The following is a 24058-nucleotide window of genomic DNA, read 5'->3' on the forward strand; positions in this document are numbered from 1 at the left end:
TGGTTTAGAAAGGCTTCTTTAGTGTCGCAGTATCACTGTCAGCAGGTGTATGACTTTCCATCTCCAGCAGGTAGACACTTTAGGTAAAATTCAACATGGTCAATGCTTCAGCATTAGTCCAGTGAAAAGGAATACGCTATAAATCATTACTGGTGGTACAGCATAAATACAAATGCTCAAATGTTTATGCGTTTTGGACAGACTCTGCTATACATCATGCCGTGGTTAAGGACATTGTGTGTTCTAAATACATTTCATGCTATACCACTGTTAATGACCAACAAAGGGCGGCTTTTAAGTGGCCGTGAGCAGCACACCTTGACGTCCATATAATAGGCCATCTTTCAAACACCACTCAAAAATGCTTACGCGTTTTGAACTGAAAGTCCTTAGTCACAGTAGTGACTACACAGCAAACCAGAATACAAATATTTATACTGTAAGGATGTGCCTCCAGTCTGGGCTACAATCAGCATGAAAACCAGATTTCTGCATCCTTGGACTACGAGTTTGTGTAACGATGGCTGCGGGTGAGCTGTCTGCACTCCACAAATTGCTTTTACTTGGACTGATACTAAAGTGCTGACCAGGCAGCTGTGCTTCTAAAGTGAAACTTTACTTTTTTATTGCAGAAAATAAATAATAGGCATACTACTCATGTGGCCGTAATTTTAATTTAAATATATACCTTCATTTTTGGACTGTAGCAATAAAGGAAGAATGTCCTACTTTAACCACTTTACCACCGGAGGATTTTGCTGTCTTACGTCTGGGCCACTTTTTGCGATTCGGCACTGTGCGACTTTAACTGACAATTGCGCGGTCGTGCGACGCCGTACCCAAGCGAAATTTACGTCCTTTTTTTCCCACAAACAGAGCTTTCTTTTGGTGGTATTTGATAACCTGTGCGATTTTTACTTTTTGCGCTATAAACAAAAAAAGAGCGTTTATTTTGAAAAAATAACAATATTTTTAACATTTTTTATATGAAATTCCCCCCAAAAAAGATGTAAAAATCAATTTTTTTTTACATTTTTGGCCAATTTGTTTTCTGCTACCTATGTTTGGTAAAAAAAATCACAATAAGCGTATTTTGATTGGTTTGCTAACAAAGGGAAAGATTTCTGTCATTTTTGGTGGTTTTTTTTTTAACGCGTAATGGCGGCGATCTGCGATTTTTTTTTTGCGGTACTGCGACTTTGCGGCGGACAGATCGGACCCTTGACTGACATTTTTGACACTTTTGGGGGTACCAGTGACATTACTGCAGTAATCGGTGCTATAAATATGCACTGTTACTGTAAAAATGACACTGGCAGGGAAGGGGTTAATTTTATTGGAGAGGGAGGGGTTAATGTATGCCTGGTGCTTACTGACGTGTGGAGGGGGAGGTGACTGAGTGAGCCAGGGACAGATCGGATGTCCAGCTATGCTGAACACTCCGATCTGTCACTCCCTGTCACTTGGGAGATCCGCCCGCTTGTGTTTACACAGGCGGGCGGATCTCCACACTAGATCCCCGACGATCGGGGATGAGCGGCGGCGATCCCGCTGCTCTTCCCCTGGCCCGACTCCCACTGTGACCGAAAACAGCGGGAGCGAGCCTCCGGCGGCGCGCAAGCGCCGCCCAGAAGGGGGAGTGACTGACGACGTAGTACTACGTCGTCAGACGATAACGAGCCACTCTGCCGCAGTAATATTACTGTGGGCGGAGGTAAAGTGGTTAAATTCCTGACCCAAAATGCACTTATCCCAGGGTAGCCTTCCAGTTATATTTTAGCTGATTAGAGAAATCTACTTTCAGCAATATACATTCCAGGTGCATCAAAACAAGTGTACTGTCACACTTACACCTAAGGCCCCTTTCAGGTGGATCTGATCGGATGCTCCATGCATCCCTATGGGGCAGCGGGTGTCAGCGGAGACATCTCTGCTGACACCCGCTGCTATCCGATTCCGATCCTGTCCGTAAAATCTGGACGAATGGAAACCCTATTTTCCATCCGTCTGGAGGATCGGATCGGATGAGAGCGGACAGGCGGTCTGTTCTCATCCGATCTCCCTATAGAGGACAGCGGGGATCTGACAGCTCAGTCTCTACACACAGAGCGGAGATGGAGCTGTCATCCGCCTGATCCCCCACTGAGCAGAACGGACTTCGTTGGGCGCACCGCCCGTGTGAAAGGGGCCAAACGCAGGTTTCTAGCTTCTGTGTTCTTCACCTATAGCATCCCCCTTTCCCATAAGGCAAGCAGGCTTACCAATACTCGGTTGCCCCCAAGACCTATACACAATGCTATAGTGCCTGGCTATCATGCCAGGGCATGTACTAGACTTGCACGATTCTGGATAAAATGAGACTCACAATTTTTTTTGCTTAGAATAAAGATAACGATCCATTCACGATTCTCGGCATAACATCATCTTTTACATTATACAAAAAAATTGCGCTAACTTTACTGTTTAGTTTTCTTTAACCACTTCTGGACCAGGCCTTTTTTTCTGACACTTGTTGTTTACAAGTTAAAATCATTTTTTTTTTTTTTTTGCTAGAAAATTACTTGGAACCCCCAAATATTATATATTTTTTTAGCAGAGACCCTAGAGCAGTGATGGTGAACTTTGGCACCCCAGATGTTTTGGAACTACATTTCCCATGATGCTCATGCACCCTGTAGTGTAGGTGAGCATCATGGGAAATGTAGTTCCAAAACATCTGGGGTGCCAAGGTTCGCCATCACTGCCCTAGAAAATAAAATGGAGATCGTTGCAATATTTTTTATCACACCGTATTTGCGCAGCGGTCTTCCAATTTGAATTAAAAAATAAGAAAACAGTAAAGTTAGCCCAATTTTTTTCTATAATGTGAAAGATAATGTTACACTGAGTAAATAGATACCCAACATGTCATGCTTCAAAATTGTGCACGCTCGTGGAATGGCGACAAACATGGGTACTTAAAAATCCCAATAGAAGACACTTTAAAAATGTTTACAGGTTACCAGCTTAGAGTTACAGAGGAGGTCTAGGGCTCAAATGTATTGCTCTCGCTCGAACGATCGCGGCGATACCTCACATGTGTGGTTTGAACACCGTTTATATATGTGGGTGGGACTTGCATATGCGTTCGCTTCTGTGTACTAGCTAACGGGAACAGGGCGCTTTAATTTTTTTTTTCCTATTTATTTTTTATTTTTACAGTTTTTTTTTTTTTTTTTTTAAATTTTTGATCATTTTTATTCCTATTACAAGGAATGTAAACATCCCTTGTAATAGCAATAAGCACGACAGGACCACTTTATTGTGAGATATGGGGTTAAAAAGACCTCACATGTACAAAAAAAAAAAATATATCATGAAAAAAAATTGGCTCTTTAAATGCGTCGCTAGGAGACGACGTTTGACGTCGCTCCGGTCCTCCAAGGCCATAGAGGCGAGTGGGGGCCATCTTGCCCTCACTCGACTTCCTGCCTGTGAGGAGCGCGGACCGGATTGTTTTCCCAGCTACCAGCGGGGAAAATGACCAGGAAGCGGCGGGAGGGGGGGAGCCCCTCTCCCGCCGCACCGTAAGGGTGATCCCACGGCGAACCCATCCTTATGTGAAAGAGGACCACTGGCAGTTTCAAAAAATATCTGCTGCCATAATCCCGGTATTTAACATCAAAGTACGGACGTAAAGCTGCGGCGGGCGGTTTCGAAGTGGTTAAATTAATTAAAGTGTATTTTTTTCCCCAAAAAACTGCGTTTGAAAGACTTTTGCGCAAAACCCTGTGACATAAAATATTGCAACGATCACCATTTTATTCTCTAGGGTCTCTGCTAAAAAAAATATATATATATATATAATGTTTGGGGGTTCTAAGTAATTTTCTAGTAGAAAATACTGATTTAAAATGGTAAGCATCAAGTGTCAGAAAAAGTCTGTAAAAGGTTAAACTGACTTCACTTACAAAGTTCATTCCTTTGATCTAAAAGAAGGAAATGATACATTGTAAAACATTGTTTTTATAGTTCTCTCCCAGCCTTAACAATGTTGATAAACATTTGCGGAAGGATCTTTTTTATTTATTTTTTGACAGCTGTAAATGAGCAGAGAACAGCCCTGTAAGGCTCCTTTCACACAGACTTTCCTATAAGATCCGCCTGTCAGTTTTTCAGGCGGACCTGATCGGATGCTCCATGCAGCCCTATGGAGCAGCGGATGTCAGCTGAGACATCTCTGCTGACACCCGCTGCTATCCGATCCAATCCTGTCTGTGAAATCCGGACGAATGGAAACCCTATTTTACATCCGTCTGGAGGATCGGATGAGACCAGACAAGCGGTCCGTTCTCATCCGATCTCCCATAGAGGAGAGGGGGGATCTGACAGCTCCATCTCTGCACACAGAGCAGAGACTGAGCTGTCATCAGCCTAACCCGGCCCAGCGGATCGATTCCCACTGTGCAAAACGGACTCTGTCGGGCACACCGCCTGTGTGAAAGGACCCTTAGGCTTTCCACATGGCGGACTCCATTTTGCTCAGCGGGTGATTGATCTGCCTATCCCTGCTGAGCAGGCGGATGACAGGTCGGTCTCTGCTTACTTTGCAGAGACGGAGCTGTCAGATCCCCGCTCTCCTCTATGGGAGATCAGATGAAAATGGACCGCCTGTCCGTGTTTATCCGATCCTATCCCATCCGATCCCCCAGACCAGTGGTTCTCAACTCCTGTACTCAGAACCCACTAACAGGCCAGATTTGCAAGATAACTATAGAAAATAGGGTTTCCATCCGTCTGGATTTCACGGACAGGATCAGATCGGAGAGCAGTGGGTGTCAGTGGACATGTTCCTGCTAAACATCCACCGCTCCATAGAGGTACATGGAGCATCTGATCAGGTCCGCCTGAAAAACTGACAGGCGGGGTTGATTAGAAAGCCTGTGTTAAAGGGGCCTAAGAATTGAGGACATGCCGTTTTAAGATCATGAGGGGGGGGGGGGGGTGAATCGAGATCGCAATTTTATAATGATTAATCGTGCAGCTCTCACATGCACAAACTGAGCAGATATGACAGGTACTTGCGGTTAGCAGACAGACAAGGTTCAGAATAGTCAAGGTCAAAATCCGAAGTTAAAGGCAGGCAGAGTTCAGAGAATGGTCGATATCCGATCGGAGGTCATCAATGAGGTATTCCAATCTAGCAGGGCAGATGAACGGCTAGCTTGATCAGGTGTTATGCACTCTATCACAAGCATGAGACTGCAAGCTTGGCTAGCTCAACCGCTTATGGACCGCCTTGCGCAGATATACTGTGGCAGGGGGGCCCTTTTGCATGAAATGACATACCTCTACATCATTTCGTGCACTGGGTCTGGGGCCGGCAGCGACCTGCTCCTGCTGTGATTGGAGACAGCGGGAGCCAATCAGCGGGTCCGCCGGACCCGATGTTTGCCAGCACCTGGCGATCGTTCGTGAGAGAGGCAGAACGGCGATCTGCCTATGTAAACAAGGTGGATCGCTGTTCTGTGAGAGGGGAAGATGGAGATCATGTGTTTCTCCTAAGCAGGAACACAGATCTCTGTCTTCCCCCAGTCAAAGCATCCCCCACACAGTTAGAGAGCACATTTAACCCTTTGATCGCCCCCTGCCAATGTAATTAGTACAGTGACAGTCCATTTTTTTTAAGCACTGATCACTGTATTCGTGTCACTGGTCCACAAAAAGTGTCACTTGTGTCAGATTTATCTGCCGCAATGTCGCAGTCCCACTAAAAATCGGTGATCGGCGCCATTACTAGTAAAAAAAAAAGTTAAAAAAATTAGAATTCCACAAGCCTTTCCTATAGTTTGTAGATGCAATAACTTTTGCGCAAGCCAACCAATAAACGCTAATTGGATTCTTTTATTTTATAAAAAAACATAGCAGAATACATATTGGCCTAAACTAGTGAAGAAATTATATTTTTTACATTTTTTATTGGGTTTGTTTTATATCAAAAAATATTGTTTTTTTTTTTTTTGTTTTTTTTTTAAATTTCTCGGACATTTTTTGTTTATAGTGCAAAAAATAAAAACCACAGAGGTGATCAAATACCACCAAAAGAAAGCTCTATTTGTGGGGGGAAAAAAAGGACATAAATTTTATTTTGGTACATGAACCAAAACACGCAATTATTTGTTAAAATAACACAGTGCCAAAAATTGGTCAGGTCATGAAGTAGGGTAAACCTTTCGGGGCTAAAGTGGTTAAATCAGGTTTGGTCTCCACCCAGAGTCTGGCCACATCAATCACCTTGCAGGTGGACAGACAGACAAGGGGAATGCCACAGCCAAAACCTGCTTAAATGAAGTGCAGGAGCGTTAGATGCTTCTGACATGTACATAGTTCTAATCCAGCCATAGATGATTCAGCAGAGCCCGGCTGAGATTTGAGCCATCTATGGGCAGGCCGATTGTACCCATCGATTGACTTAGGTTCAACTAGCATGTCAGGTTTTTTTACACGCGATTATTGCCAGCAGCTATAGCCGCTAGTAACAATCACTGTGTTCTCCCGGTAGGGACTGCTCCCCGCGCCTTCCGCCAGGAGGACACAATAGCTTCATGGGAGGGATTCCCCCATCAACACAGTCAGATGCAGAACCCTCGGATGCAGGAAAGAAGGATCGCATCATCTTTGGCCTGCCTTATGTTCATTTCCTGCCAGCATGCTGTAGAGAAGGACTGGAAACCGTGGTTTCTCTGTAGAGATCTAACACTCATAGGGCTGTGCCGCCAATGAGGCCAATTGCAGCACTCATGGAAGCATGGGGGGTGTGGTTACTGAGGCCAGATTGCATATACCAGACACTTCCTCCTCAATGCATGCTCAGCCCTGTGTATATTCAGCCCTTGGGTTGGTTTGGTGCAGGTGGCCGCCTGCATCCTAGCAACCAATGATGCTGTGCAGCCCGGCCATTAGTGGCCTAGCAACCAATGCATAGGGGTGGAAAACATGACCGCCATAATAAGTGACATCTGCTCCCAGCACATCCCTGAACCCTCTGGTGAGTTAGAGCCAGCGTAATGGAAAGATATAGGTCGGACTCAGCATGGGGTGTGTTGGACCTCTACAGGGAGACCACTGCTTCCACACAGAGAGCAAGAGTCCTTGTTTGCAGCGTGCTGGCGGGAGACAGGCTTTTCTTCTCTGTAGCTGCTTTCGAAGGAAAAAGAACTGTAAGGGTCCTTTCACACGGAGCGGACCGTATTTTGATCCGCTCCGGCACTTTTTTTTTTTTTTACGGACACGGGTGACACTTGTGTCATCCGGTCCGCATGTCCGCATATCATCCCATCCATTTGCGGATGATATACGGACATAATGTATGTCTATGGGATTGCGGATGTCAGCGGATGACACCGCTGACATCCGATTTTGCGTCCTTTCCGTTTTTTAAACGGAAGAAAAATAGGGTTCTATTCCATTCCAAAAAACGGGACAGAACTGAAAGGAGGCAAATTGGATGTCAGCGGATGGTCATCCGCTGACATCCGCAATCCCATTGACATGCATTATGTCCGTATATCACCCGCAAACGGATGGGATGATATACGGACATACGGAACGCCCGTGTGAAAGAAGCCTTAGGCCCCTTTCACACGGAGCAGACCGTATTGCGATCCGCTCCAGCACTTTTTTTTTTTTTCACGGACACGGATGACCTTAGGCCCCTTTCACACAGGCGTTCTGTATATCACCCTATCCGTTTGCGGGTGATATACGGACATAATGCATGTCAATGGGATTGCGGATGTCAGCGGATGACTATCCGCTGACATCCGATTTGTGTCCTTTCAGTTCTGTTCCATTTTTTGGAACGGAGCAGAACCCTATTTTTTCTTCCCTTTAAAAAACAGAAAGGACGCAAAATCGGATGTCAGCGGTGTCATCCGCTGACATCCGCAATGCCATAGACATGCATTATGTCCGTATATCATCCGCAAACAGATGGGATGATATGCGGACATACAGACCGGATGGGCCCTTTCACACGGGCGTTCCGCAAGTCCGCAAATCATCCTATATTTTTGCGGGTGATATACGGACATAATGCATGTCAATGGGATTGCGGATGTCAGCGGATGACCATCCCCTGACATCCGATTTGCATCCTTTCAGTTCTGTTCTGTTTTTTAGAACGGAACAGAACCCTATTTTTCTTCCGTTTAAAAAACGGAAAGGACGCAAAATCGGATGTCAGCGGTGTCATCCGCTGACATCCGCAATCCCATAGACATGCATTATGTCCGTATATCATCCGCAAACGGATGGGATGATATACAGACATACGGACCGGATGACACAAATGTCATCCGTGTCCGTGAAAAAAAAAGTGCCGGAGCGGATCGCAATACGGTCCGCTCCACTTTGCACTTTTTTTTTTGTCTCCCATCCAGCATCTCTTTAAATGAGCCAGCCAATAGATGACCAAGATCCAGGTGTCTGGCTTCATCGGTTGATGATGGCTCACTTTTGTTTTCCTCCCAAAACCTTTGCAGCAATCTGATTTTCTGTCTTCAGCCCGCCCTTTTTTTTTCTATGCTCACGTTTCTTCTTTTGTCCTCTCGTGGCGCAATAATCTGCAGACCTCCAGCGGAGCGCCTTGGTCACAGGGCAGCGTGCACTGAATCAGTTGCTGTCAGCACAGCCTGTACCGGCGTTATATCATCAGTGAATACACACGCTTTCCCCCCCACCACCCCACCCCGCTTGCTTGGCTACACGTAACCTGCGGAATTTGTCACCTTGGCACAGGCAGCGTCGCCTGCCAAACCCCGTAAATTGCCGCCGTTTTCATGTAATTGATCTATGAGTACAAAGAAAATCTGCGAGGCATCCATTCCTCTTAATATCTGAAAGTTTGTGCAGAAGTTACAGCGAGCCAGCGAGGCCAGCCAGCCTGAACGTTGGGTCCCGGATCAACTCTGCACCACTAATAGTCCCTTATATCTAGAAGTATGGGAGCGGAACCCCCCTGCCAACTTATACGGCACCCGAAGGAGCCATCGCCTTTCTGTGTAGTATGTCGGATTCCGAGCCGGGAAGAGTAAAGCAGGAGTGATAGGGACATTTACATACATTAAGGGATTACACCGAGGAAACCGGAGAAACATAACTCACAGGAAGAAAGGAGTTTTCGAACAAGAGGTCATCTTCATAAGCTGACTTGGTGGCCGGGCACTGTCACTTTATACAGAGAGGGATTCATCCTATTATTGGCTTACTAGCAGAGATAGATCTATTAAAGTGTATGCATAGCCAAAACATTTTTTTTTTTTTTTTTCAAGCTCTAGATATGTAAATGTCTTAGAACCACTATCAAGTTGTCTGTGTCTCCATTGGGAAGGTTCACCGTATCCATTTGTCCTTGTAATTATTATCACCAAGACAGACAGTGATGGGAAATTGGAAATAAAAGGTAAATCGTTCAGTGAGAACACCTGTTTCTCACTTTGTAGAGATTGCCACTCACTTCCTGTTGTCTTTCCAGAACAGGAAGTGAAGGGAAATCGTCCCAAATGAGACAAAGACAGCAACAAAAAACATACATTTGATTTTGAAATGGTAATAAACACACACTGTTAAGAGAAGTATGAGTTTTATTTTATTTTTTTTAAAGAATCGTAGGGGTTTTTTCACCTTCCTCTGGATCAACTGCGGGTATAGGATTGTGTATATGGGATTGTATGGTTTGGATTTCATTATTGGTTTTTGTTGGTTGAGCCAGATGGACTTGTGTCTTTTTTCAACCTGATTAACTATGTAACTATGATATATTTACCAGTTGCGGCTGGTGCTCCTTGGGCCGGGGGGGGGGGGGGGGGATGGCAGACGGACCACACCAAACATCCCCTCTCGACCACACCAACCCGCACACCCCCCCCCCTCCCCTCCTGATTGCTGGTTTACTCACCCTGGACATGTGGAGGGCAGTCAGCAGTAGCGGTGGCGTCTTTCGCATCGGTCTCCTGCGTCTCCTTCTCCTCGGCCAATGGCATAGCTTCTCCTTTCGGCCAATCAGGAAACTGGTCTCCGGACCCCCTTCCCGATTGGCCAGGAGAAGAATCCGTGTGACAATAGCAAATGTTCATTCGCTATTGTCTCACAACAGGGTGGGCTCAGGGCGCAGTGCTCTGCGCCCTGAGCCCACCCTTTTTTTGAAGCCTATTAGAGCCTCTGGCTTTAATCACATGCTTAAAAAAAAAACAAAAAACTCCATTGGAATCCATGCATCTGGAGCCCTGCATGTAGATTAGGGGGTCGGATGCATGGATAGGGGGGGCAGCGCCCCCCAATGGACGGGCTGCCCCTGATATTTACCTAACTGGATGCAGCATGGGTCCATTGCTGCATCTGTCCACCACCGGTTCTAAAACTGAGAACCGAGCGATCAAACACTGCTGATCGCTTGGATCTCACAGCTCCCTAAGCAGAGAGCTGGTAGCTTTCAGTCCCCTCTCTACTGAGAGACTGAGCCGGGTGTTGGCTCTAGGTATGGGCTATTTATATTTTATATTGTTATCTTTGGCTGAATATTTGCTTTAGCTGCATTGGTGCTTTTTAATACTTGGAATTTAAGTTTAAGAATCATCTGCACTTTTTCTTTAGGGGTCTTTTAATTTTGTTAAGCATCTTCGAATAAAGAAAGGTCAGAAGCTATGCCAGGTTTTCACTGCTATCTGGGTCACCATTAGGCAGGCTCCCGCAGTGGGAAATTAAGGGAAATCTTCACGTGATAGACTCAGAAGGGACGGAAACCCTGCTGACCCTTCTTGGATCCATTTAGGACCAAAAAAAAAAGGTTTTGGCTGGAATTTTGTCCTTGCCCTACAAAGTGAAGCAACCAAGACTTGAAGAGTAGCTACCTCCAAGTGCACAATGGTTTCTCACACCGTGAGTCTCCCAAAGTGCACAATGGTTTCTCACGCCGTGAGTCTCCCAAAGGATGATGCGCTCTGCTATCCAAATAGCAACCTCCTTGTGTGATCACCAGCTTTAGCCCGTCTCCTCCACCATGTTTTTGGCTCATGGGCAAACTCACAAACCAATAGCCTTACACAGAGGGTGGGGCAGCTGGTTGGTCTTTGCGTGACAGAGGTATCTGGAATCTCCAAGGTGCTCTACAAGCAAAAACACCTGATATACAGATGCCTCTTATTCCTGACCCCAGGCCCAGTGGTGTATTTAGGATTTGTGCTGCCCTAGGCCTGACTAAATTTATGCACCCCCTAATTTAAGTATGACCCTCCCCTTCCTGTAAAGGCCACACCCCTTCCTGTTTATGACCCACCCTGTCATCTGTAAACCACAGACCATAACCACAGTCTATCAGTGCCCATCCGCAGAGCTTCATCAGTTCCCATAAGTTCAGCCTCATCAGTGCAGCCTTATCAGTGCCACCTCTTTACTGGCCATCAGTGCAGCATATCAGTGTGGCCTCATCAGTTGTCACCAGTGCAGCCCCATAAGTGGCCACCAGTGCAGCCTTATCAGTGCCCATTAGTACAGCCTTATGTCACGGGATTAGTAAGATTAATCTTTTAAGATATTTGGACTTGTGTTTGCTGCCGCTGATTGTAATTATAGGATTATTTCACTTACTTGTATAATAAATAGGAAGTCCATAGTAATTTTACAAATGATGAAATATTTTTTTTGCTGCCCCCCTCTGCAAAGTGCCGCCCTAGGCCCGGGCCTTGTTGGCCTAGGCCAGGATACAGCTCTGCCCAGGCCTACATTAAAGTGAACCTGTGCTTTTGCCATACAAGCAAATCAATGGGTTCACTGTAAAGCTGCCTATACTTATCCTCCATTCACTCTGTTTCACCATCAGGAGCAAGAAGAAGAAGAAGACCTGTGTAAGATCCAAGTTGAAGCTTACATAGGGCTAAGGGCTCTCCCCCTACCTCCATATAATGGGGCCAACACTTGAGTGTTAATGGCCAAACACCAACACTGTCAAATGGGAGAGTCACATGCTCCTTTGTACATACAAATGCTTTACAAATTGAGGAGCAAGGTGAGTAAAAGCTGCTGCAGGGTTGGTCATCACCAAAACATAGGTTCACGTCGTGTAGAACCCATTTTTTGGTCATGATATACAAAGTAACATGTTCACTTTAAGGCTAGTACTTGCTACAAAGGAGATAGATTTGCAAGCCTGTCATTCAAACTCTTTCTGGTCCAGAATGACATCTGTAAAACAGCTACAGGGGTAAATGAGAGCCTGAGAACTATATTTAGCATGGTATAAACAATCCATTTATTTTAGACTATATTAACGTCAAATCAAGTGGCTTCTGGTGCTCTTTAAGGACTCAAGTTGGTGGCCATCCATCACAGTGCCTAAAACATTATTTTTCCGGCTCGCGAGCCATTGTGAAAGATGACAGCTTGATGTCATGTTCAATCTATGTCATGTTGGGGGAAAATACAATTATAATACGGTGAACATTAGTGTTCATCTCTAAATCACAAATACCTTTTTCTCCAATAATTCATTATATTCTATTTTCCTGTTCAAGGTTTTTCGGCATTAATTGCTCGTTATATCCATGAATTTTTTATTCATCTCTCAAGGATGCCAATGCCAGTTTGCTTTATCAGATCATCTCTTCTAGGCCAGGCAAGATTTATTAAACTGAGGGAGGGCTCACGACTTGTCAAGAGGTGAAGTAAACTTACGACAAGGCTGTTGACTTGGAAAAAAAAAAAAACCTGCTGAGAGACAATTTTGCAAGATGAATCAGACTTCTTTCATTTATCTAATTACTTCTCGTATTTAGGTACTGTACCTCCAGCATTGTACACAGCACTTTATGAAGAGCATGCAACCATAAGTATAAAGTCTCGTACACACGTACCGTTTGTTGGCCGACCGATCGGCCGTCTTTTGTCCAGCGTTTTTGTGTTGGTTGAAATGTGCTCTAGACTGCACACGAATTTTGTCGGCCAACAACAACCAACTTCAGAAGTGATGCCATGTTCTGGTCTACTTTTCGTGTGTTTTTTCTTCTCTGCGCATGCCCAGTCTTTCTCAACTGATTTTTGTCTGCCGAAATCTGTACTGACTGAGGAACAATCAGCCGTTCTGTTGACGGCCAACAAAAAATTTTATAGCATGCACACCAGATTTTGTTCGGCCGAAAAGTCGCAGTCGCTTGTCGGAAGCATCATACTAACAAGCCGATGATCGGCCGATCGGGCGGCGACTGAAAATTCACTGCCAACAATCGGTACGTGTGTACGAGGCTTTAGTCTTGTTCCTGTTGGACCTTATTTGTCTCATTCTCAACCACAGTCCTACACACACAAGTGGCAGTTGGGTCACATGCCGATTGGCTAATCCTTGTGCTTTTAGGCTGGGAATCCTGTACAAACATGGTGTGAAAAAACACATTCTTTAAAGATAACATACCTGGTGGGATTGGAACCCAGAACATCAAGGGTGCCAACCATTTGACCCTGATGCATGTCAAAATCACATGAATCTTAAAGCGGTCCTTCACTTAAAAAAAAAAAAAAAACCCTTGTCCCAATGCATTCCACCTTCCTCCACAATGTAATTTTTTTTTTTGCATTCAACCCCACCCTTGTCTCCATTCTTGCCTAGGCAAGAATGACGTGGAACCCAGATCCCGGAGCCTCCTATGGGTTTCCACATCCGATATCGCAGGGGAAATCAGCACCTGGTTGGGGGAAGAATCACCTTGTGCTGTGTCACCAGGGGCAAGCTGCAAGAACCTGGAAGAAACAGCTGGCTCCCGATGACCTAAGCCCAACTTGAATGGTTCAAATCTTGGCTGAATTAGCAGGGAAGACTGAATGTACCCAAGTTGATCAATAGATGGACTTGGGTACAATCAGCCTGTCGGATTTTAAATGCAATTATTGCTAATGGCTATTATAGCCACTATCAGTAATTACTGAGAACACCTGTGTGAATGTGTGTTATGGCATTGATGTTCAACAATATGTGGTGTAGGTGCCATGGGTTGCTAAGACATTATTATTATACAGGATTTATATAGCGCCAACAGTTTGCGCAGCGCTTTACAGTGTGGGGAAGACAATACAGTTACAGTACAACTCAATACAGGAGGAATCAGAGGGCCCTGCTCGTTAGAGCTTACAATCTAGAATGGAAATTATCAGATTAACACACCATTGAGTGTGAGAAAGGGAGGGGAAGCACTAAGGGACCAATGATGTGTGCAGCATTCTCCTTCTGTGCAGCATGCTGACAGGAGGAGCAAGCAGAGAGGGGAACTCATCAGTGTTTTGTTGCTCCTTCACTGTCCAATTATAAGCTGGGGCTAGGAAAGTGACCAGGCTGCACTGGTTAAGGTGGAAAAGAGAAAATGAAGGTCACCAAGCTGGTTGTGGCAAAACTGAGTAAACCTCAGGACCTTCTCCTGTGCAGCATGCTGGCTGGAGGAGCAGGCAAGGGGAGGAATTGATCAGTGTTATGTTGCTCCTTGACTGTCCAAATACGGGCTGGGGTTGGAAAATTACCAGACTGTGTATTGCTTAAGGTGGAGAAGAAGAAACTGAGGTCACCAAGCTTGTTGTGGCAAAACTGAGTAAATCTGAGGACCTTCTCCTGTGCATCATGCTGGCTGGAGGAGCAGGCAAGGGGAGGAATTGATCAGTGTTATGTTGCTCCTTGACTGTCCAAATACAGGCTGGGGTTGGAAAATTACCAGACTATGTATTGCTTAAGGTGGAGAAGAAAAAACTGAGGTCACCAAGCTTGTTGTGGCAAAACTGAGTAAATCTGAGGACCTTCTCCTGTGCATCATGCTGGCTGGAGGAGCAGGCAAGGGGAGGAATTTATCTGTGTTCTGTTGCTCCTTGACTGTCCAAATACAGGCTGGGGTTGGAAAACTACCAGACTATGTATTGCTTAAGGTGGAGAAGAAGAAATTGAGGTCACCAAGCTTGTTGTGGCAACGCTGAGTAAATCTCAAGACTGGATGGGCAGAACTACAAATCCTTTGATAAATTCTGTTTTGAGCTGTTTTCCTTAAGTTCGGCTTTAAACACAATATAGCACTCCCCGGGGCCAATAGTGTGTTCTCCCTCTATATGCATGCATTTCTTTCCACAGTTCAGAAGAAAACTGATAGGTCAATCCATTTCCACCCCAATTGGTCCTCGGGGGCAGGATTTACATACATTTGTGTGCTCTGTAAGCCTTAGGTAATGCATTGCCTCAATCTAAATGAAGATTATAAATGAAAATAGCTTTTATCCTAGATATTGTCCATATGGTGGGGGGAGTGGAAAATGCATCTTGATAGCCCTGGAGTCCCTTATAGCCCCTGTATAAGTGCATTTGGGAGACAGGCGCTGGTGTATTTCGATGTCATGATGGAAAATGTGACTACCCGTGAATTATGGAGAAGGCATACGGGGAAGGTTGAGGCCTTTCGTCAGTTTGATAAATAACCCCATTTGTAAGTCACGCTGCGCCGAGCTCTTGTGGGAGAAGGGAGGTATAAAGGGTAGTAAATGGTAAAATGGAAGAAAATTGGTGTAAAGTCATACGGTTGCATTTATAAGCACCATTGTGACAATTCTGGATGCGTCTTGTGGCTGTCGGGAGATAGAAGAGTGACTGAGACAGGCTCTTCTGATGATGTTAAAGGGCAATCTTGCATTTAAGGAGAGCGACTCTAAATGGAGATGGCTTGGCTAAAGAGCGGTTTATACAGGATATGTGGGAGCTATTTACCAACTGGAGAAAATATGGGACTACAGAGGGAAAAAAAAAAAGAAGCATTTTCATAACTGCCAAGAATTTTCAAAGATTTACTGGAACACTTAGTCTGAAGTAGAGCAGCTTGGCATCAGTCACTCTCGGGGGCTGAACAGCTCCCACTGGAGCCTGCAGGCACACAATCCATGGCTTTCAAGGCAATGCCCTCTGCTGGGTTCCCTTCTTATACACAAAACATTCATGAATTCATGTATCTAAGCTTAGAACTTTACTACAAAGCTAATAGGTGATGACTTTTTCTGCTCATGCTTGCGCTGATGCCTGGGTGGTCAATCTCCGAGTATTAGCACTGTCACATGGGGGTCATATGAGTCACAAAAGTACTAGGTTTTTCTTTTCACTCGTGGAGTGATGAAGGCAAGATAAGTATAAGCTGTTGTTGGAGAGGAGACAGTATTTAACCACTTTAAAGCGGAGTTCCGACCTCAAAATCGAAAAAAAAATTGATTTTGGGCCATCCGCTTGCTGAGGGCAACCTGAAAGAGAAATGGATCACTTACCTTATTATAGGTGAAAATATACTCACCTTCCCTCCACTTCCTCCCTCTGCGGCCGCGGCCCGCGCCGTCACTTCCGGTTTGTGATGATTCCTGGGAGCTGAACGTCATCGCTCCCAGGAATCAATGCGCCTGCACCGGCCCCGCTCGTCACTTCCGGTGCAGGCGCGGCATTCACTGCTAAACAGCTTCTGGGCATGCCCAGAAGCTGTGCAGGGATGGCGCGCCTGCACCGGAAGTGACGAGCGGGGCCGGTGCAGTGCATTGTGGGACTCTGACGTCACGGAAGAGGACACGAAGAGGACGCTGCGGCTTCAGCTGCCCACACCTGAGATGGCAGCGCTGGAAAATAAATTTTCAAGGTAAGTATTTCTTACAGGTAAGTGCGACCCGGGACAGTTCAGAGGCTATCCATTATAGAATGTACTAGCCCTGACTGTCCCTGGGGTATTTTTAGCTCAAATTGATCCCCGAGGCCGGAACTCCACTTTAAGAGCGGAGGATTTTCCTGCTTAATGACCAGGCCACTTTTTTCAACTTGGCACTGCGCAACTTTAACTGACAATTGCGTGGTCATGCAACGCTGTACCTAAACAAAATTTACGTCCTTTTTTTTTCCACAAACAGAGCTTTATTTTGGTGGTATTTGATCACCTCTGCGCTTTTCATTTTTTTGCGATAGTAATAAAAAAATAGCGAAAATGTTGCGAAAAATTGACATTTTCTACTTTGATGGTTAAAAAATATCCAATATATTCAGTTTTTGTCATATATTTAGGCCAAAATGTATTTAGCTACATGTCTCTGACAAAAAAATTCTCAATGAGCGTATTTTTAACCACTTTAAGACCGGAAGATTTTACCCCATTCCTGACCAGGCCATTTTATTTTGCGATTCGGCACTGCGTTACTTTAACGTACAATTGCGCGATCGTGCGATGCTGTACTCAAATTTAAATTTATATCATTTTTTTTCCCCACGAATAGAGCTTTCTTTTGGTGGTATTTGATCACCTGTGCGATTTTATTTTTGAAAAAAAGAGCGAGAATTTAAAAAAAAAAAAAACAGTATTTTTCACATTCTGATATATAACATTCCCCAAAAAAAAAATTTACAAATCAAATTTTTTTAACGTTTTAGGCCAATTTGTTTTCTGCTACATATTTTTGGTAAAAAAAAAATAACAATAAGCGTATTTATGGTTTGCACAAAAGTTATCACGTTTACTAACTACGGGAAAGATTTGTCATTTTTATTGTTTATATTTTTTTTTTTACTAATGGCGGCGATTTGGACTGCGACATTGCGGCGGACAGATCGGACCCCTAACTGACATTTTTGAAACTTTTGGGGGGACTAGTGACATTACTACAGTAATCAGTGCTAAAAATATGCACTGTTACTGTAATAATGACACTGGCAGGGAAGGGGTTAACCCTATGGGTGATCAATAGGTTAAATGTCTACCTCATGCTTACTGACGTGTGTGTGGGGGGGTTCTGTGACAGATACAGAGATCGCAGGTTCAGCTATGCTGAATCTAGTGATCTCTTCCTGTCTGTCACTGAGAAGACCCGCCTGCTTTGTTTACATAAGCAGGCGGGTCTTCTCACAGTTTCCCTGACGATCAGGGAAGGAAGGCGGCAATCGCCACCTCTCCTCCAGCCCGACTCCCGCTGTGTCTAAGCACAGCAGGAGCGCGCCTGTAGCGGCGCGCGTGCGCCGCCGGAATCACTAGGAGTCCAGTGACGTAGGTCTATGTCGCTGGACCCAGGGGAGCAGCAATATTACTGTTGGCAGTCGGCAAGTGGTTAAGCTCTACTAAAATCAGAACTGGCAATATCTCATATTTATCTAATGAGAATCTATCATTATATGGGTCCCCTTTAAGAATTGTGAGTAATAAAGTTCCTGCTCTAGCAAGGCCTTGCAGAATCTTCCCCGGCAGTTGGAGCTCTTTATCACTCTTCAGTGTGATATTTGTAATCCAAGTGTAGTAGTGTATATGAAATCCTACTATATCTGCTGTCAGTGTATGATGGATGCAGGTTTATACTTTCCAGTGTCATCAGGCACTCTTTCACAGCAGCAGCGTCCACATGTCACTATCCGGTCCCCAGGCGCAATATCTCCTCACGATGCTGCGTCACTGGGAACGCTCGGCTCTCGCTGTTCCGGTCAGTCAATTCAGCGTTACCCGCTCTGCACTCAGCTCAACTGGATCCGTCACCTCCCTGTGACTCCCAGCCTCCATCGCGGAGGATGGGCACCGCACTCTAGGCCGCACTCTCAGGCCTCCGTCCCTGACTGTCTCCTCCGACACCTCTCTGCTCTATCCGTCCTCCATGAGTCCCCGCAGTAAGAGAGCGCACACTCGGCCCCGCCCAGAGGTACATGTACTCTCCCATGATCCTTCACTCTCCCATCGCTCCCTGGGAGTATAGTCCCTCCTGCCATCCATGTAACAATCCTCCTTCCTCCCTGGACTACATCTCCCACCATCCAATTCGTCCATTTCTGGGGAAAGCCGATCCTTCTCATAAACTCTTAAAGGAGCACTCTAGTTGCATTAGAACGGTAACTCAGTTATATATACTCATGACATATATACATATACAGTAGTCCCAGCTTGGCTACACATGGAAGATACATCAGAATAACCAGAAAAGTGTATGTGAACACACACAAATAGGCATTTAGGGGGGTTTCTTCTTTCTTGACGAGAGAGGATCCTTCCCTGACAACCTCCCGGGGACCCCCGCCCTACCTGGGGCGCAAGACTCCTGACGATGGCATGGCACACTAGGGTGCACCTAGCCAAAGCGCCTGCCCAATGAGTGAAACAAGAGAATGGATGAAGAAGAGGAATATTCTTGACACCGGCAGGGAAAGAGTGGAGGCTGAGGGTTTGGACCTCACATTTCGGGGGGGGGGGGTGTTACCCGTACCCGGAGCTAAGTGTGTCATAATGTGCAAGCATGCTGTGCTTATTATGGCACATGCTGGCTGCCTCACTGCCCTTTACTTCCATTTTAAGCCACCCAAATATTGTTTTGACCATTTAGATTAAGGCCAGGTCTGCCTGTTTAAGGTCACTCCTAACCCTAACAATGAACTTCTCCTGTTTGCTACCTTTTCATCTGTTAAGCATACCATTGAAAGCGTCTTTTTATACGATAGATAGATGCAAAAAAACAAAATTACTTGTTGATCATGCCACAAATTTCCGAGCTGACCTGTGTTCACTTCCTGTGTTATCCAAGAAGTCTAATTAGCCCTTCTTATCTTTGACTGCAGGTAATTAGTGTCTTTGTTACAAAGATGAGAAAGCGAGAGGGTTTGAGTATTTTAGCAAAATGCAACCGGGAAGGTCTGACACCATATAGTCCGCAAAATTGCTGTGTGTTATCAGACTTCAACAGGTCTTAGGGTTCATGCACACGAGTGCAAAATAATTCTGCTTTCAGATCTGTATGGCATTATTTATTTATTTATTTTTTAGGGATCTAAACATGGATCTGTTAGAGCCGGTTCACACTGTTCCGACTTGTCAGACGACTTGGTCGCCTGACAAGTCGCGGACCGTGCTGTGCAATTGGAACCGTTCTAATAGGAGCGACTCAAGTAGAAAAAGGTTCCTGCACTACTTTTGCACAAAGTCGGAGCGACTTGCATTGACTTCCATTATGTGAAGTTGGTGCAAGTCGCGCAGAAGTCGCGGTGCACGGCGACTTCATTAAGTCGCCCCGAAGTCGTGTCGCCATAGTGTGAACCGACACTTTTACTGTAGACAGTGTGTCTATGCATATATGGCATTTAGCTCTGTTTTTAGAGCAGCTTTCAGCGACATTTTAAAAGAGTACAAATCCTGCATTCAAGATTATTATTTTGGCCTATTTTTGCCCATATGTAAATGCGTATAAACATGTTTACATGTAGATTTCCATTTGGGATTAATAAAGTAATCTGAATGCATATGCATGTAAATGTATTCTAGCAGATAAAGTGGAGTGGATAAGGAATTATACATTTCTAGATGCTGTTAGAATGTATACACTTCTAAAAAGCAGTTTATGCGCCATTACATATGTTTTTTTACGTTGGATGTTTCTGCCGGCAGGATCCAGAATGGATACGCGTATTTTAATTATGGCTGTGTGCATGAGCCCTGAAGAGCTGAGTTTATTTCTGGTAGATCAAAAGGTCTTTTTCTGTATTTGCAGGGTCTTTAAGGGATAAAACACAGATAAATGTGCATGTATTGCAGAGAAATACTGCATATATTTTTTTCTTCCTTTGCCATACGGTATACTTTAACTTTTCTTGATGTCAATTGAGTTTACTTCCTTTGGTATTGTTGGGGTTAAGAAGCCATCCTAGCAGTAGGTAGGAAATCTAATAAATTCCTGACTGTTTTCGGCCTGTCCACTGGGACAATCAGATCCATTACAGCTCTAACTCCGGAGAAAGCATTTGTTGATAGCAGATGAAGTGGGCCGTCTCCGGGCGAGACCCCTCCTTGCTGTACTCCCTGGACGCACGTTGCTAATTACATTGTCTTTTCATTATGTATGGGAGGACTGGGGATTCCCTCTCCCACAGAGACATCCATCTTGTAGCTGTCATAGGCAGGCTATTATTTCATTGACTCCTTGCCTGAGAACTGTAGAGAGCGGGAGCATTGCTGCATATGAATATTATCGCTTATTGAGTGCCGCCTGAATACCCAGCACGGGTGTTGGGGGCGATGAAATCACATTATATTTGTTCTTGGCGGGTATAATTATTTGCAGAGAACTGATGTATGTCAAATATATTTCTATGTGCCAGGGAAGCTATAGGAGATGGTTATTGTATGAAAATTTTACTGTTAAGATTTAAGGGCCAGTCCCCCAAAAAAGTTTTTAATTTTAGGCCCAGTGGGGTGGGTTACTTGCTGGTGTCTTATACACCATATCAGGGGTCTTCAAACTATGGCCCTCCAGTTGTTCAGGAACTACAATTCCCATCATGCCTAGTCATGTATGTGAATGTCAAGAGTTTTACAATGCCTCATGGGATGTGTAGTTCCACAACAGCTGGAGGGCCGTAGTTTGAGGATCCCTGCACTATATGGTCATCATATCCAAGGGAGGACTGGGCCAGGGGGCAGAGGGGCAATTGCCCCCTGGGCCTCTCTGATGCTCTGTAAAAAGGCTGCACCGCCTCTGCCACAGACATGCCTAAAGGATTCCTGGTGAAGAGAAGTAAAAAGTCTCTGCTACTGACCTATTGAGTGCAGGTTGAAGACAAGAACAAAGCACAGGCCTTCCCCCCAAGCACGGATGGTGTAAACTGTGTCTGAGCAGAGGCCGGTTCCATGCCCCACTAGAGACTCTCCCCCCCTGGCAAGCCCCAACCAAGCTATCCTAGCTCCCCCCAACCGCCCCCTGCTGGCCAGGCTGGGAAGCCAGGTTCAGTCGGTGAGTAGAGAGTACCTGGAGCAGGGCTTGAGCCTGGAATAAAGGTCAGGAGGAGGACAGGAAGAGAGAGAGAGGGAGGGGGCCGAGTCACTGCACCATGGGCCTCTGGTTTGTACCTGCCCCCTGGGCTGAAAGTTGCCAGTCTGCCCCTGGTCATATCTATATAGCCCTGTTGAAATGCCCCTCGAAAAGCATAGGTTTTAATACAAAGTAGATTCTCCCCACTTCCTTTGAAATCTTTACTCTTCCAGGTAGACGTTCTTCAAGATTTTGAAGCAAGTCTGGAAATGTGACCATTTAACCAAAAGAGCATTATTGAGGTCAGATATGTCTGATGGAGGAGAAGACCCGGTTTGCAACTGGTGCTCCAATTGGTCTCATGTGTGTTCAGTAGGACTGATTTTGAAGGAGGCCACTCAAATTCCTTCACACCAAACTAATGTCTCAATGGAGCTGGCTTTGTGCAAAGGGGTACAGTGAACAGAAAAGTGGCTTCCCTAAACTGTTGCCACAAGTTTGTAAGCACACAGAATCTTCAATGGTGTCAATGGTAACTTATCTGAGAGGCAATAAATTCTCATTGCTCAAGGAATCTCGAGCAACCTCTGGAGGAACCCTAGGGTTCCACAGAACCCTGGTTGAGAAACCCTGTTCTGAACGATCTTTGAATTCTTTTTTTTTTTTTTTTTTGATTATAAACGTTTATTGAAAGTATATTCAAGTATGAAAAGAAGAACATTTGTAACATCAACATAAAAGTGGATTGATAATAGATCTTTTCAAGTAGTAATCCTCAGATAAAACATAAAAGAGTAAGAAAAGAAAAACAAATCAAAACAAATCAAAACAGTCAGTATATATCGGTTATTGTTTGACGTATAACATTACCAGAATACAGAAAAACATCTAACTTAAACAAGGGGGCCAGATGAATTTCAGATAATTGATTAATATTCCGGGCAGCTTCTTTGCCTCAGAACTTTAATATAGTTCATAGATTCAATGCAGTAACGTGCTTGGCAATTATAAAAATGTAAGCACCTCAAGTGTTGGTTGAGCTAATACATTGTGCTATTTCGTTTAAGTAACCAAAGAAGATTTATATATATACCAGGGGGTCCATTTCTGGTCAAATTTTTCCTTGGAGTTTGCAATAGTATGATGGTATTGTTCCATCAATCTGACATCCTCAATTCTACCTAAAACCTGAGTGAAAGGAACAGTTGCTTCCTTCCAATGTTTGGTGATGACCCATAACATCGCAATGCAGATGGTATGTGTAAGACGTGTAAGATGTGTGGAAATTTCAGGGATACTTTTAAAAAGTAGGCATTGTAGGTGAGATAGTTGAGGTTTTACCCCCGTTACCTTCTCGATCAAGTGGAATACTTCTAACCAGACATTGTGGATTTTGGGGCATTCCCAGAAAATGTGTAATAGAGAACCTATAGCATCACAACCTCGAAAACATTTGGGGGAGATTTCAGACGATCTTTGAATTCTGTAGGATTAACAGTAGCCTTCACTGGAAACCCCTTACCTCAATAATTTGGAGGGTGATCTTCATACTGTTGTTCATGTAATGTATTTTCAGAATTCCAACTTCTGAGAGCTCCCTGCTAAATTTCCTTCCTTTGTTGATTTTTTTTTGGTTATTCCTACCCATTCCAGGATTCTTCCACTCCGCTCAATGTGTTATAAAATAAAACTGCACGGAAAGGGCAACCGTCTCACAATGACCGAGAAACCCCACCTGCTGAAACTCCATACGATGTAACCCTCCAGCAACTGCCAAAAACAGAAGACAAAAACAGAGGCGCCTCTAAGCGCCGGTTCACATTACCGCGATGCTACTTGCAGGGGCGACCTCCGAGATCGTAACATTGAAGTCTATGGCGGTCGCCTCCTGGTCGCCCCAAAGAAGCTCCGGACCCTTTTTCTAGGTCGGAGCAACTTGTGTCGCTCCTATTAGAACGGGTCCGCAGCTTCCCTATGGGAGGCGACCTGCGGCGACCTGTGAGGCGACCAGGTCGCCTCACAGGTCGCCCCAGTGTGAACCGGCACTAAGTGTAGACTGTAGACATATTTATTATACAGAAAAATGATGCACTCACATCTGAATACATGCTCATGAGATAAAAACCCATTCCGAGATAAGGTGTGTGATGGACGTGATCGTCCGGTCTGTGTAGCCATCCTACTGGGGTAGAGACCTCTTCGCTATAGCCGACAGTGCAGCGGAACAGCGGTGCTGACAACAGGAGAGAGAGGCTCGTAGTCCGTCAGTGGGAAC

At 44.9% G+C, this 24058-nt stretch overlaps 1 protein-coding gene across 1 annotated transcript in view; it reads left to right on the forward strand.

The window, feature by feature from the left end:
- CADM4 (cell adhesion molecule 4) overlaps window positions 1–24058 on the forward strand; it is a gene marked incomplete at its 5' end in the record, with an annotated part of 735914 nt that overhangs the window by 530509 nt on the left and 181347 nt on the right. The window lies entirely within an intron of this gene.

The sequence above is a fragment of the Pelophylax lessonae genome, assembly GCF_965119305.1.
Source record: "Pelophylax lessonae genome assembly, chromosome: 12".
Lineage (NCBI taxonomy): Eukaryota > Metazoa > Chordata > Amphibia > Anura > Ranidae > Pelophylax > Pelophylax lessonae.